Source organism: Papaver somniferum, chromosome 6 (genome assembly GCF_003573695.1).
Source record: "Papaver somniferum cultivar HN1 chromosome 6, ASM357369v1, whole genome shotgun sequence".
Lineage (NCBI taxonomy): Eukaryota > Viridiplantae > Streptophyta > Magnoliopsida > Ranunculales > Papaveraceae > Papaver > Papaver somniferum.
Window position 1 is genome coordinate 156,117,201 of NC_039363.1, and position 12,997 is coordinate 156,130,197.

Genomic DNA, 12,997 nt, shown 5'->3' on the forward strand with positions numbered 1-12,997 from the left:
ACGAAGCATTGTTTCAAGAAAAAGGGATAACACAACGGCACCTCAGCTGAGGGCATAATACAACAAAGGGTTCAGTTAAGATAAGCTGGACACAACATGATCAAGGGTAACGAAGACGAGGAAAGACAACTCCTTCAGCTTGGAGCTCGGCTTCAGCAAAGGTAGCATTGATATAATCAATAAACGAATGCTCAAATTGCAGCTTCATCTGAGAAGACTGAGCCTCCAGATCCGAAGCCGATTTTTGACGAAGTTCCATCACCTGAGCACTAAGCTGATCGTTAGCTTGCTGGAGAGCCTCAGCCTTGAACTTAGAAGCAACATCAAACTGACGAGATATCTCCAGTGATGATAGTTGGCCTTCAAAACGGATAATCTTGGCGTTTTCTCCCACCAGCTGCTCCTGGAGACCTGCGGATACAAAAGAGTAAGTAATAAGCAAAGGAAACAAAGGAAACAAAGAATGCTGCCAGAAATATAAAGGACCCTAAGCTACCTCCTGCATGGCTAAGGGATTCTTCTAAACTATGATGGGCCTTAGCAAGGTCCACCTCAACGGCTTCGAGATCTCCTACAAGGGTATCTCGTTCAGTCCGAAGATCATCCATATCAATTCGGAGCGAAGCATTCTCAGAGAATAAAGCTTGGTAAATATTCTCTAATTCTTCCAATCTCTTAACCAAGGATGCATGGGACATGAAAGACGATGCGGAGCCAGCCTCACCAAGTCTCCTCCTAAGAGAGCAGACCTCAAAAGACAAAACATTACGCTCTGCAGTAACCTTAGCCAACGAAGCACAAGCATCTTCAAAATCTGCATGATATTTCTTGTGGATGATTTCTTGGGCTGAGAGGCGTCTCTCAACTAAGGAAATATCCTCCTTTTGCTTTAAAATGATACCCTCTTTCCACTTAAGGGCTTAATCACATTCCTTACGAGTAAGGCCATCTTCTTCACGAGATACGCATTATGAGCTGACTCGAGAGAAAGTTGGTCCTCGTTATGGACAGTCACGTTCATTAACCTATTAGACTTCTTCTGATAGTACCAAACATCGGAGGTCAACTTGGATACCTGTTCCTGAAGATGTCTAAGCTCACTAAGGATACCAGCTGATAGGCGCATGATGTCTCAGGATTATGCAATCAAACAGAAATAAAAACAAATCTAAGGGAAAGAAGAAACGAACCTATGGATCTGGAGGACTCAGCAGCCAAAGCAGCATCAGCAGCTTTGCGCCCATCCTCGACAACTTTAGCAGCATTGTTAGCTCTCTCGTGGTCCAACAAACAAGCCTCCAAGGATCTCTGAGTCTTTCTCAGATCTTCCTCTAACAAAGATACCTTAGCAGCAGAAGCAGTACCACCAGATGAAGGTTGTTGTATGCTAACAAGGGCTCATTCTTGACGAGTGCGCTTCAACAGAGCATTCAAGAGAGTACACTTAGCCCTATAAAATTTGAACAAGGTACAACCCACATCTATTTGTTTGCAAAGCTGCAAACAACGAAGCATAAGAACAGATGAAGGTTCAAAGCAAAGCATGAAACAGTCAAGTAAGAAATCACTTACTGAGAACAGCGAAAGACGAGGAAGAAAATCAGCGTAGGTGTCCATAAAAGCCTCAATCTCTTGGATACTACCCCTGCGGATTTCACCGAATCTCTGACTAGAGCGAAGGCAGTCTGGGTCAAAGAAAAGATCCTTAGCCACACGATACTAAGCAGACAGGACGTCCGGCTGCGAAGCTATCTTCAAAGAACCAGCCAGATGGTGACGATCAACCTCAGCAGAAAAGGGACCCTTTGAATCTCGCATGATGTCTTCAAGAATAGCATCGTCAGAACTCTCAAGGCTCAAATTATCAGGTAACTTACCCTTCTCAGATTCATCAACGGTTCCACCAATCACTTGAGAGTGAACATGGGGAACGAGTACTGAGCCCTCACCACGAAAAATAGACGACATGGTGGATGAGCTAGGGACCGAATAAAGAGCTCGAGCACCACCTAAATCCATATCTCCAGCAGAAGTAAGATTACCCAGTGTGGCCCAATCTGGTGACGAAGATGGAGGTCCAACAACCTTACTAACAAGAGCAGTAGAAACATACTGATCATTCCCCAGTGAGGTGGGCGTAGCATTGAAGGAGAAACTAGGCAGTGAAAGCACAACCTTCTTATTCGACTGAGAGCCCGAGCTACTAACCTTCATCACGGGGGCAACACCCTTGGCAAACGAGCCACTCGATTGAAACGAAGTAGCAGGAGACGAAGGAAGACTATGGAAGCTACAACAGCAGCCCCAGTAGTAGCCGAGACAACAGGCAATGCACTGCTAGGAGCAAAAAACGAGGGTACCTTTGGAAGCGAAGTAGGAGTTGGAGATTGAACACTAACATGTATCACCAATGAGACATCACCACCAACTTGGGGGTTCTCACCCTTCACAGAGCCAGCACGAATGGGACTGGGGTTATCCTTGGAGAAATCTTCCTCAATATCGTCCAAATGAGGGTTGAGGCCAGTATCCTCAATGTCCTCTATATCTTCATCATCCGACACCTCCTCACCAGCCTTGGGATCCTCATCAGATTCCTTAAGATCAATAACGACCTTCAACTTGCCCTTTCTCTTGGAAGACTGTGAAAAAACACATGCGTCAGCTAATGATCAGGGGCAAAGTACTAAGGAACCTACAGAAACAAAGGTAGGGTTATGATCCTTACCTCCGCAGGTGTTGGCGTAGCTGTTTCATCTGAAGCCTTTCTTTACCTAGTCCTAGTGGCTACAGAATTACCAGCAGAACCCGGAGCACTCTTAGCAGCAGAACCAGGAGCACTTCCAGCAGAAGAAGCAGGGGAAGACTACAGAAAAAAGTCATTAGAATACTAAACAAAGGATGCAAAACAAGGCACAAAATGAAATACCTCCAAGAAAAACGAAGGTTACCTTTATGAGAAGCAGAAGGGTTGAAACCCAAGGCTGATATCCATCATACTTTTCAGGCAAGGAAAGAGCGGTACGAGGTACGATGGAATCTGCGATAGTAAAACCGTAGGCCCAAGGACCCACCACACAAAGGGGATTACAAGCCCAACGATCATCATGATCAAGAATGCGGTCAGACTTCGGCTTGTTAGCAGAATAAGGGATAACGGTCAAACCAATCTTATCAATCTCCTCCAGCAGACGAAGGATGTTACCTTTCCTAATTTTCCTAGCAGTAACATGGATACGACGAGGGCCAACACTACAAGGAAGAAGATTACTATTCTGAGTAGCATCAACATACGTAGCGTTGAAGTTGGCAGGGGTATAATCCTCTTGCTTAGACCTTTCATCAGCAAAGGGGTCATAAGACTTCAAAGTAGTCTTTCCCTTACTATGATACCAGCTTTCACGAAGGGCACACCAGTAATTACCAGTATACTGCATAGCTCCTCGGACCTGAGTCTTGTTCACCGGGTCATCCATGGTAGACAAAAGGTCATAGTAAAATGGATCCTTTCTACTAAACAAAGGGAGGAGCATACCTGCAGACACATGACCAAAACTAATCAAAAGGTTGTTCTCATCATAAGGAAAACTCCGGACAGGGACTCGGTAAGAACATCAGGTCCATCAACAAAGGAAATCTCAAACTTGTGGAGGCAAAAAAACTTGGTGATATAAGCTAAAGATAAGTGAGCGTAGCTATCCTTATCACGCAGCTGAAGCCTGTGAAGCTCATAGTGAGGAGGAGGAGGTGGAAGATCCTCAACAACAACTTATTTACCTCGGGGTCCGCAATATCCTCAGGAACCACATCCATCTCAGTACCAGCAGGTATCTCAGTGTCCTCAGAGGGTGGAGATGGCGTAGCATCAGGATGATCCATCCGCGGAGGTAGATCAGTAGACGAAGAGGTTCTCCGTTCCTTCCGCGTATTCTTCTTCGGAAGTCTCATGATTCCTAACACCAGCAGGAAGAACATCCCATCAACAATGGCGGACTGAAAATCACAGTCAACTCAAAAGCAAATTGGGGGCAAAAACAAGCGTACTTTGGGCATGGGTTTAAGTAAACCAACCAAGGGAAGCAGTTTAAACCCATCATAAGATGAAATCAAAGTATATTCATCACCATGAATAAAATTGCAGACGAAGAACAATCATGGCAGAATCAACATCAAAATACGAAATGGAAACAAACCCAAACTCTCATGCAACGTGGAGAACACAGTAAAAGCTTCAAATAATGCATGCAGACATCCAAAAGCATCAATGGCGAACAATGACAATTAACCAAAGCCAAAGCAAGGAGAATCCAAGACGAAAATCCAAACATTCAGAGAAGAGGCAAAGTATCACTTACTTGTATGTGATAATCGAGTGTTGAACAGGATCCTTGGCGAATCAAAAGGAAGATCAACAGTTAACAGCAGAAGAAAAATCTCTGAGAAAGAGACAGAGAGCGACAGTTCGAGGGGAAGAAAATGAGTTAATGAAAATTCCTCCTCTTTATTCTCTTCTTATAGGCGGCTGGAAAATCCAAAAATTTGGACGTCCCGAAATTCAAGGGGAAGTTATTGCATGAAAGGAAATGTGGGGACCACCAAAATATGTACGTGCAAAAATGGAGGTGTTACGGGAGTTTTTCTTCCAATCCTACCAAATGGTAGAATATGAAAGAAAATAGGCAAACTGTGAATACCTGATAGACACATTTTTGTGTTTGATATAATCTCAATTGTATATATTGTTAGTGCTCGATTTTGTATTTATTTTGGCTTTTTATGTCTTTGTAGGTGTTTTTGGAAAAATAAGATTTTGCGGCGAAATTGGCTCGAAAAGTTTTTTTTGCGTTCATGGGAGGACATTTGCTATTCGGACCCTCACTTTGGATAAGGGGTAACCTAATTACTAAGGGGCATCCCATTTCTAGGCAGCTGCTAATCGCACCTCTACTCTGGATAGGGGGCGACCATCTTCTACATTTGAATTATCAGTTTTGGCGGGAAAATGAACCATCACACTTGTATATTAGGGTTCGAGATTCAAGCGATATTTAAAGAGATTCAATCGAAGAAATTCGTTGGTACGTACTTGAATGGAGTAAACAGGCATGGTATGTTTGTTTAAATCAAGAAACTTGGGCTGTTAACTCGGTGTTAGTCGAAACAAGGAGGCAAATATCATGGGTTTCTATTTTACGGAAACAGGGAGAGTTTTACTCGGATTTTCTCATAGATTTCGATCGGTTTGGGCTGGATATTTCAAAACAGGGTTCGTATGTGTTTGAGGCTCGATAAAAAGAAATTTACACGGACTTTAGTCAAAACAGGGGAGGATTAATATTACGGGAATTTTTGGTTGTATTTGTGGAAGGTACGTAGTGAGATTGGAAGGATATGCACTCTGCAAGATTTACTGCTATCTTTAGAAGAAGTTTCAACAAAACAGAAGACATAGAGAAGCTTGGCAGGGAAAGAAATCCCGAGACTTGAGGTGGAGGGAAGATAAAAAGAGCCAAAGATTTCTTGAAGTGGAATCGACCTGTGGGATATAAAAGGAGTTGGGATAGCTCATAGAAGACTTATGTTCACTTTGGAGAAGTTTAGAACAGAACAGAGCACAAAAACACCAAGTTGCAGAGATACGGGCGAGAGGAAGAAGAAGAACACAGAACATCAGTAAGAGACAGTCGCAGAATCCGTGGCCTTTTCTTTCAAAATTCAATCACTTTGTCGCAATTTCTGTAACGATTATTCAGAGTTCGCAACAGTTCCGTGTTAGGGTACTTTGTAACAGTGGTTCGTAACAATTATATCCGTTACAAACACGCTGTTTTATACCTTCTCTTCTTTTTAATCAACTTTTGAGCAACAAACATGTATTTTTAACAAGTGGTTAATATGAGGGGCTAAACCCCATTGCTGAGGCGATAGAGGAAGTTATTTTTCCAACAAAAAGTGGTATATTCTATTTTATCTTTTTATTTGCAATAATTATATGATTATTTGCCTTGAACTATTATTGAATATGATTTTTATTTGAGTGATTGTGATCTATTTTGATGGAGTATGCTTAGTTTTAAAACTTTTGATGCTTCATACTTGGTATTTACAATTACTACTTTTGAAAATCTACTTGTTGCAATATTTTAGAATAAAATTAAACGAGAAAATTGCGTAAATATAAGTATTGGTTTAATCACTTTGAACTTGGAAAATAGTGGAATCTTAGCCTCAGTGTTTCTTTTAATATTGATATCATCTTTGTTTGAGTTTGCTATAATTTTTATTGTGTTTTCTATTTTAGTTTTGAATTTAAGTCTAAAAAAAATCCTTCACAAGTCTGAGAAACGACACTCTTTTTACCACTATCTACAAATCACATCAATTTTTGGCGCCGCCGACGCGGACTTGTTTTTAGGGTTTTAGATTTATTTTGTTTTTAGTTTTTTATTATTTTTGTTCTTTTTTTATGTTTTTGGGTATTTATCTTGTGTCGACATGTTCTAGATAATAAAGAAAATTGAGCCAATGAGTTTGGTGATTTCATAAAGACTTGGAGCTAAAGATTAAAGCAAAAAGAACAGAAAAGAAGACAATTTTATTTTAGACAATTTTAGTTTAGGGTTTGTTTATTTTCTTTTAGAAAAAAAAAATTGTATTAGGGTTTATTATTTTTGTAATTTTTCTTTACTTTTTGGACTTTTGGACTTTGGGACATTATTTTTTTTATTACCCTACGGAAGGGTACTTTAAATATAAACTATTTGCAGAGAAGGAGGACAATTACGATATTGTCTCTGCACCTTGGGTTCGTACACTAGACATCGGAGTCAGTGGCCCGAGTCGACTACAACCGATTCATCCCCCGTCTGGAACGGGAGGTAAGATTCTAAACACTCGCGAATCCCTTGTCAGCGAGTTACTGGACTCCTTCGTATGCATATATGTTGAGGACTGAATACGGACATTTATTTTTCTAGTAAAGGGCAAGGCCTGGCCATACAAGATAAGGGTTCGGATTTCATCACCGTTCTCTTCTTGCCCGCTTTAGGAACACGTAACCTACGCGAACCTAAGCCTAAAATTTTGACTAGAACGAGACCGATAGGGTAACGAGCTTAACAGGAAAGTCATTCGAAAAATATTGGTTACTCTTTTAAGCATACTTCGAAGTTCTTGACGGTTTCTGTAAGTTGAATGCGTGACTGCGCCGCCTTGTAATACCGGTGAGGCCTTGGGTATCAAAGCTCCACCGAGCTTCCCTCGCCTCTATTCAACTTACGTTAACTCGGATTGATTCCAGAGGGGTTTGCTTAAATTGTAACGAATTCCCGTTCGAAGGATTAGAAGCTGGTCTAGAAACAATCTAAGTGGAGCCATCATGCTTTTTGTTTGCTAGAAATCAATAGGTTTGATTTGGTTGAGTCGGCCTTGATCTGTGTTTGCTTACCCTTCCAATTTAGAAAATTCTATTGTATGCCTGAACGTAAAAGAGACGCACTAGGTAGATTTGTTAAAGAGAAACCTAGTAGTTCGAAGCGTCTCGATTACCTTAATCTAGAGAGTCCGACTTTTGAAGAGTCTGTTTTTGAACGTCCTTTGACTGAGGAGAGAATCCTGTTGCTCCGATAGCGCCAGAAATGGCAACTTTGAAAGCTTTGTTGAATCCAACTAGGACTACTCGTCCCTCATGTATCAGGTTAGCTGAGACGGAAGCAACTTATGAACTTAAACCTGGGACCTTACAGCTGCTCCCAATCTTTTTAGGGAAAGAAAATGAAAACCCCTATTTCCATGTTAGGGACTTTGAGGAAATTTGTAGTACCCTCAGGATTAGAAACCTAGATGATGATGCTTTGAAACTTAGGTTATTCCCCTTTTCCCTGAAAGATAAAGCTAAATCGTGGCTATATAGTTTGGCTTCCGGGTCAATCGAAACGTATGAACAACTTACATCTGCCTTTTTGAACAAGTTTTTCCCTAGGCACAAAACATCGTCTATTAGGACGCAAATCTGCACGTTTTCTCAACAGGAGGGAGAAACTTTGTATAGGTATTTGGAAAGGTTCAATGATTTATTAGCCCAATGTCCTCATCATGGTTTAGAGAAGGTTAGGTTAGTTCAGATCCTTTATGAGGGTTTAGATTATCCCACCACAACCACAGTAGAATCTATGTGTACTGGTGGATTTGAGAACCAAACAGTTGATGACGCGATGACATATTTGCATGAAGTCGCCGAAAAGACCCAACAATGGGAAAGTAGTAGGGGACCCCAGAAAAAATTCTTCTCAGCAGAGGAAACGTTAATAGGGTAGAAGGAGGCTATGAATCAGATGCCAAAATTGCTGCTATAGCGAAAAGGTTAGAAGCTTTAGAAGTGGGTAACACTAGTGGTAGATTGGAGCCTTTTTGGGAAGGCCAGAATAATGAAGAGCAAGCCAATGCTCTATATAATAACACTAGGTTTGATAATCGTCAGAAGTTTGACCCATATTCAGAAACCTATAATCCTGGTTGGAGGAACCATCCGAACTTTTCATGGTCTAAGGGCCAGAGTCAGGGTCAGTCTAATAATTCTAATGCTCCCCCAGGTTTTGGCTACACTAGGAATACATCAGGCCCAGAAAATAAAACGACTAGCTTAGAGGAATCTATTAAGATGTTAGCACAGAGCCATGTTAGTTTTCAACAGGAAACCAAGCAGAATTTTCAAACTAATGCTCAGAGCCTTGCTAAGTTAGAACTTCAAGTCGGCCAAATAGCTAAGACCTTAAGTGAGAGAGATAATGGTAGGTTCCCTAGTCAGACTAATCCCAATCCTAGAGGAGTTCATGAAGTAGGTACAAAACCATCGAATCAATTGAATGCTATTAGAACCCTTAGGAGTGGTAGAATAGTAGACAATCAGGTAACCATGCCCGATAGTGAACATACTGTAGTTCACCCCTCAGGACCACTAGCTAAGGAAAGCTAACTGATAAATTTCTGATGATGCCAACTCAGTTCCTGAGAGGTCTGATTCTGCCTAGAGCCCCATTTCCTCAGCTATTAGTACCAACAAAGAAGGAATCGAACTTTAATGACATAGTGGAGGTTTTTAAGCAAGTTACCATAAACCTTCCTTTATTAGATGCAATTAGGCAAATTCCTGCTTATGCCAAGTTCCTTAAGGATATGTGTACGCGAAAGCGAAAACTTAGCGTCCATAAGAAAGCCTTTTTAGCTAGTCAGTAAGTTCAATCATTCAGAACACACAACTCCAAAGTACAAAGACCCAGGTTCTCCTACCATTGCTTGCACAATAGGTAACTTCCGGGTAGAAAAAGCTTTACTTGACTTAGGAGCCAGTGTGAACTTACCATTCCATGTACTTACAGCTAGGACTTGGTGAAATGAAACCTACTCAGATGACACTGCAGTTAGCTGATAGGTCTGTTAAAATCCTCGAGGTGTTATCGAGGATTCTTATTGAGGTCGACAAGTTTATTATCCAGTGGATTTCGTGGTCCTAGATACCCAACCTGTCCCTGACCCAGAGAACCAGATACCTGTGATTTTAGGTCGCCCATTTTTAGCTACGTCTAATGCGATCATTAACTGTGTCGAAATGGTGTGATGAATTTATCTTTTGGTAATATGACTATGGAGATGAACATTTTTAATGTCAGTAAGCTACCTATGAGCTAGATGACACATGTGTTGAAGAGGTGAACATGATAGAAGCCTTAGTTCAGGAGTCATTACCAAACATTTTGTTGAAGACCCATTAGAAAGTTGTCTATCCCATTTTGGTTTAGATTTTGACGACGATAGCACTATTGAACAGTGAATGCTCTATTAGATTCTACCCCTGTGTTAGACACTGATAGATGGAAAGCTAGGTTCGAACCGTTACCAGTTTCTGAGACTACCCTAATTCCTTCTTTAGAAGAGCCCCCAAAGTTGGACCTTAAACCACTACCCGATACTCTAAAGTATGTGTTTTTAGGCCCATCTGAGACTTTACCTGTGATTGTAGCTTCCGATTTGGATAGTGATCAGGAAAGTAGGCTAGTAAATGTACTTCAAGACAATAAGGAAGCTTTAGGGTGGACTATAGCAGACATTAAGGGTATAAGTCCTACTGTGTGTATGCATCAGATTCATTTAGAGGAAGACTCCAAACCTTCTAGGGAGATGCAACGTCGACTGAACCCTAACATGAAAGAGGTAGTTCGAAAAGAGGTGCTTAAGTTGTTAGATGCGGGTATTATTTACCCAATTTCAGACAGTAAGTGGGTCAGCCCTGTTCAGGTTGTCCCCAAGAAATCAGGTATCACTGTAGTCCAGAATGATAATAATGAATTAATCCCAACCCGAGTGACCACGGGATGGCGTGTGTGTATTGACTATAGGAAATTGAACAAGGTCACAAGGAAGGATCACTTTCCCCTTCCTTTTATCGACCAAATGCTAGAGCGATTAGCTGGACATAGTCACTATTGCTTCTTAGATGGCTACTCCGGTTATAATCAGATCGTTATTGCCCCAGAAGACCAAGAGAAAACCACTTTTACCTGTCCCTTTGGTACCTTTGCGTATAGACGCATGCCTTTCGGGTTATGTAATGCCCCTGCGACTTTTCAGCGTTGTATGATGAGCATATTTTCTGATATGGTAGAACGGTTTTTAGAGGGCTTTATGGATGATTTTTCAGTGTTTGGTTCATATTTTGATGAGTGCTTGCATCATTTGACATTAGTGTTGACTAGGTGTAAGGAAAAGAATTTAGTGCTTAATTAGGAAAAATGCCATTTCATGGTTGAATCGGGAATTGTCTTAGGGAACATCGTTTCTTCAAAGGCTATAGAGGTAGACAAAGCCAAAATTGACCTTATTAAGACTCTACAAGTCCCAAAAACCGTAAAAAAATATTAGATCATTCTTAGGGCATGCAGGTTTTTACCGTCGATTCATTAAGGATTTTAGCTTGATTTCTAGACCTCTTTGCAATTTGCTTGCGAAAGATGTTAAGTTTGTCTTTGATGATGCTTGCTTAAAGGCTTTTGATAAGCTTAAAACTTTACTCACTACTGCCCCGATAGTCCAGGCACCTAACTGGAACCTACCCTTTGAAATTATGTGTGATGCTTCAGATTATGCTATAGGCGTTGTGCTAGGTCAGCGAGAAAACAAATTACTCCATGTGATTTACTATGCTAGCAAAACTCTGAATGATGCCCAGATGATCTATACAACTACCAAGAAGGAATTGCTAGCCATCGTGTTTGCCTTGGATAAGTTTAGATCCTATTTATTAGGTTCTAAGATCGTAATCTATACTGATCATGCTGCTTTGAAATACCTTTTATCTAAGAAGGATACCAAACCTAGATTGATTAGATGGATCCTATTGTTACATGAATTTTCCCCAGACATTAGAGACAAAAAGGGTGCAGAAAATGTAGTAGCAGACCACTTGTCTAGGCTAGTTGTTAGTTCCCCTAGTGATTCCCTTCAGGATAGCTTTCCTGATGAACAATTGTTCTCTGTTTCCCAATCACCTTGGTATGCAAATATAGTGAATTATCTTGTTACTGGTCGAACCCCTCGACATTGGGGTAAACAAGATCGTTCTAGGTTTTTATCCGAGGTTAAGCATTTCTTTTGGGATGATCCTTATTTGTTTAAGTATTGTCCAGACCAGATCATTAGGCGATGTGTACCTGAGAGTGACCAGTCCAGTATTCTCTCCTTTTGTCATGAACATGCATGTGGGGGTCATTTTAGTGCTAAGAAGACTGCTGCTAAGATTTTGCAGTGTGGATTTTACTGGCCTTCGTTATTTAAAGATTCCCATAGTCATTGTGTTTCTTGTGAGCGTTTCCAGAAGTTAGGAACCATTTCCTGTAGAAATATGATGCCTTTGAACCCTATTTTAGTGATTGAGGTCTTTGATGTGTGGGGCATTGATTTTATGGGTCCATTTCCTATTTCGTTTGGTTATCTTTACATACTTGTCGTTGTAGACTATGTGTCTAAGTGGGTTGAGGCGGTTCCATGTAAAACAAATGACCACAGGGTCGTAGTCCAGTTTTTGAAAGAGAATATACTTACACGTTTTGGTATGCCGCGAGCTATAATTAGTGATGGAGGTTCACACTTTTGTAATAGACCGTTTGCTCTTTTAACGAAACAATATGGTATTACCCATAAAGTAGCAACCCCATATAACCCTCAGACTAGTGGTCATCTAGAGGTTTCCAATAGGGAAATTAAACTTATTCTAGAGAAAACAGTTAATCCAAATATGAAAGACTGGTCGTCGAGGCTTACTGATGCCTTATGGGCTTACCGTACTGCATTTAATACACCCATTGGAATGTCACCTTATCGTTTAGTGTTTGGCAAGTCATGTCACCTGCCTGTTGAGTTAGAGAATTGAGCCTATTGGGCTATTAAGAACTTAAACTTTTCACTTGACAAGGCAGGAGCTCAAATAAAGCTCCAGCTCAATGAGTTGGACGAGATTCGTAGAGATGCATACGATAGTGCTAAGGAGTATAAGAACAAAATGAAACTTGTGCATGATATGAATATTTTACGAAAGTCATTTTATCCAGGTCAAAAAGTTCTTCTGTATGACACTCGTTTGCATCTATTCCCCGGGAAGTTGCGCTCTCGGTGGACCGGTCCTTTTGTGGTCCATACTGTTTTTCCTCATGGCGTTGTTGAAATTGAGACACCAGATGGTAGTAGTTCTTCGAAGGTTAACAGTCAGCGATTGAAGCCCTTTTTAGAGCCTTTTCCTACAGGTGATGTTGAGGAGGTCCCTCTGGAGGACCCTGTTTAGCTTGATTGACCATCGAGGCGATTTTGTATGTTGTATAATATTTTTGTAGGTTTTTGGTTATACTTCACCCAGGTACTATCTTTCCGACTTCTCTCTTTACTATTTCCTCATGTTACTTATATTTTTGGTACTGTTCTTTAATTAGAAACATTGAGGACAATGTTA

The 12,997-nt window shown here is 40.9% G+C and overlaps 1 pseudogene; it reads right to left on the minus strand.

The window, feature by feature from the left end:
- Window positions 1-8,001: 8,001 nt before the first annotated feature.
- Window positions 8,002-8,101, minus strand: LOC113292042 (annotated as a pseudogene).
- Between the last annotated feature and the right edge of the window lie 4,896 nt (window positions 8,102-12,997).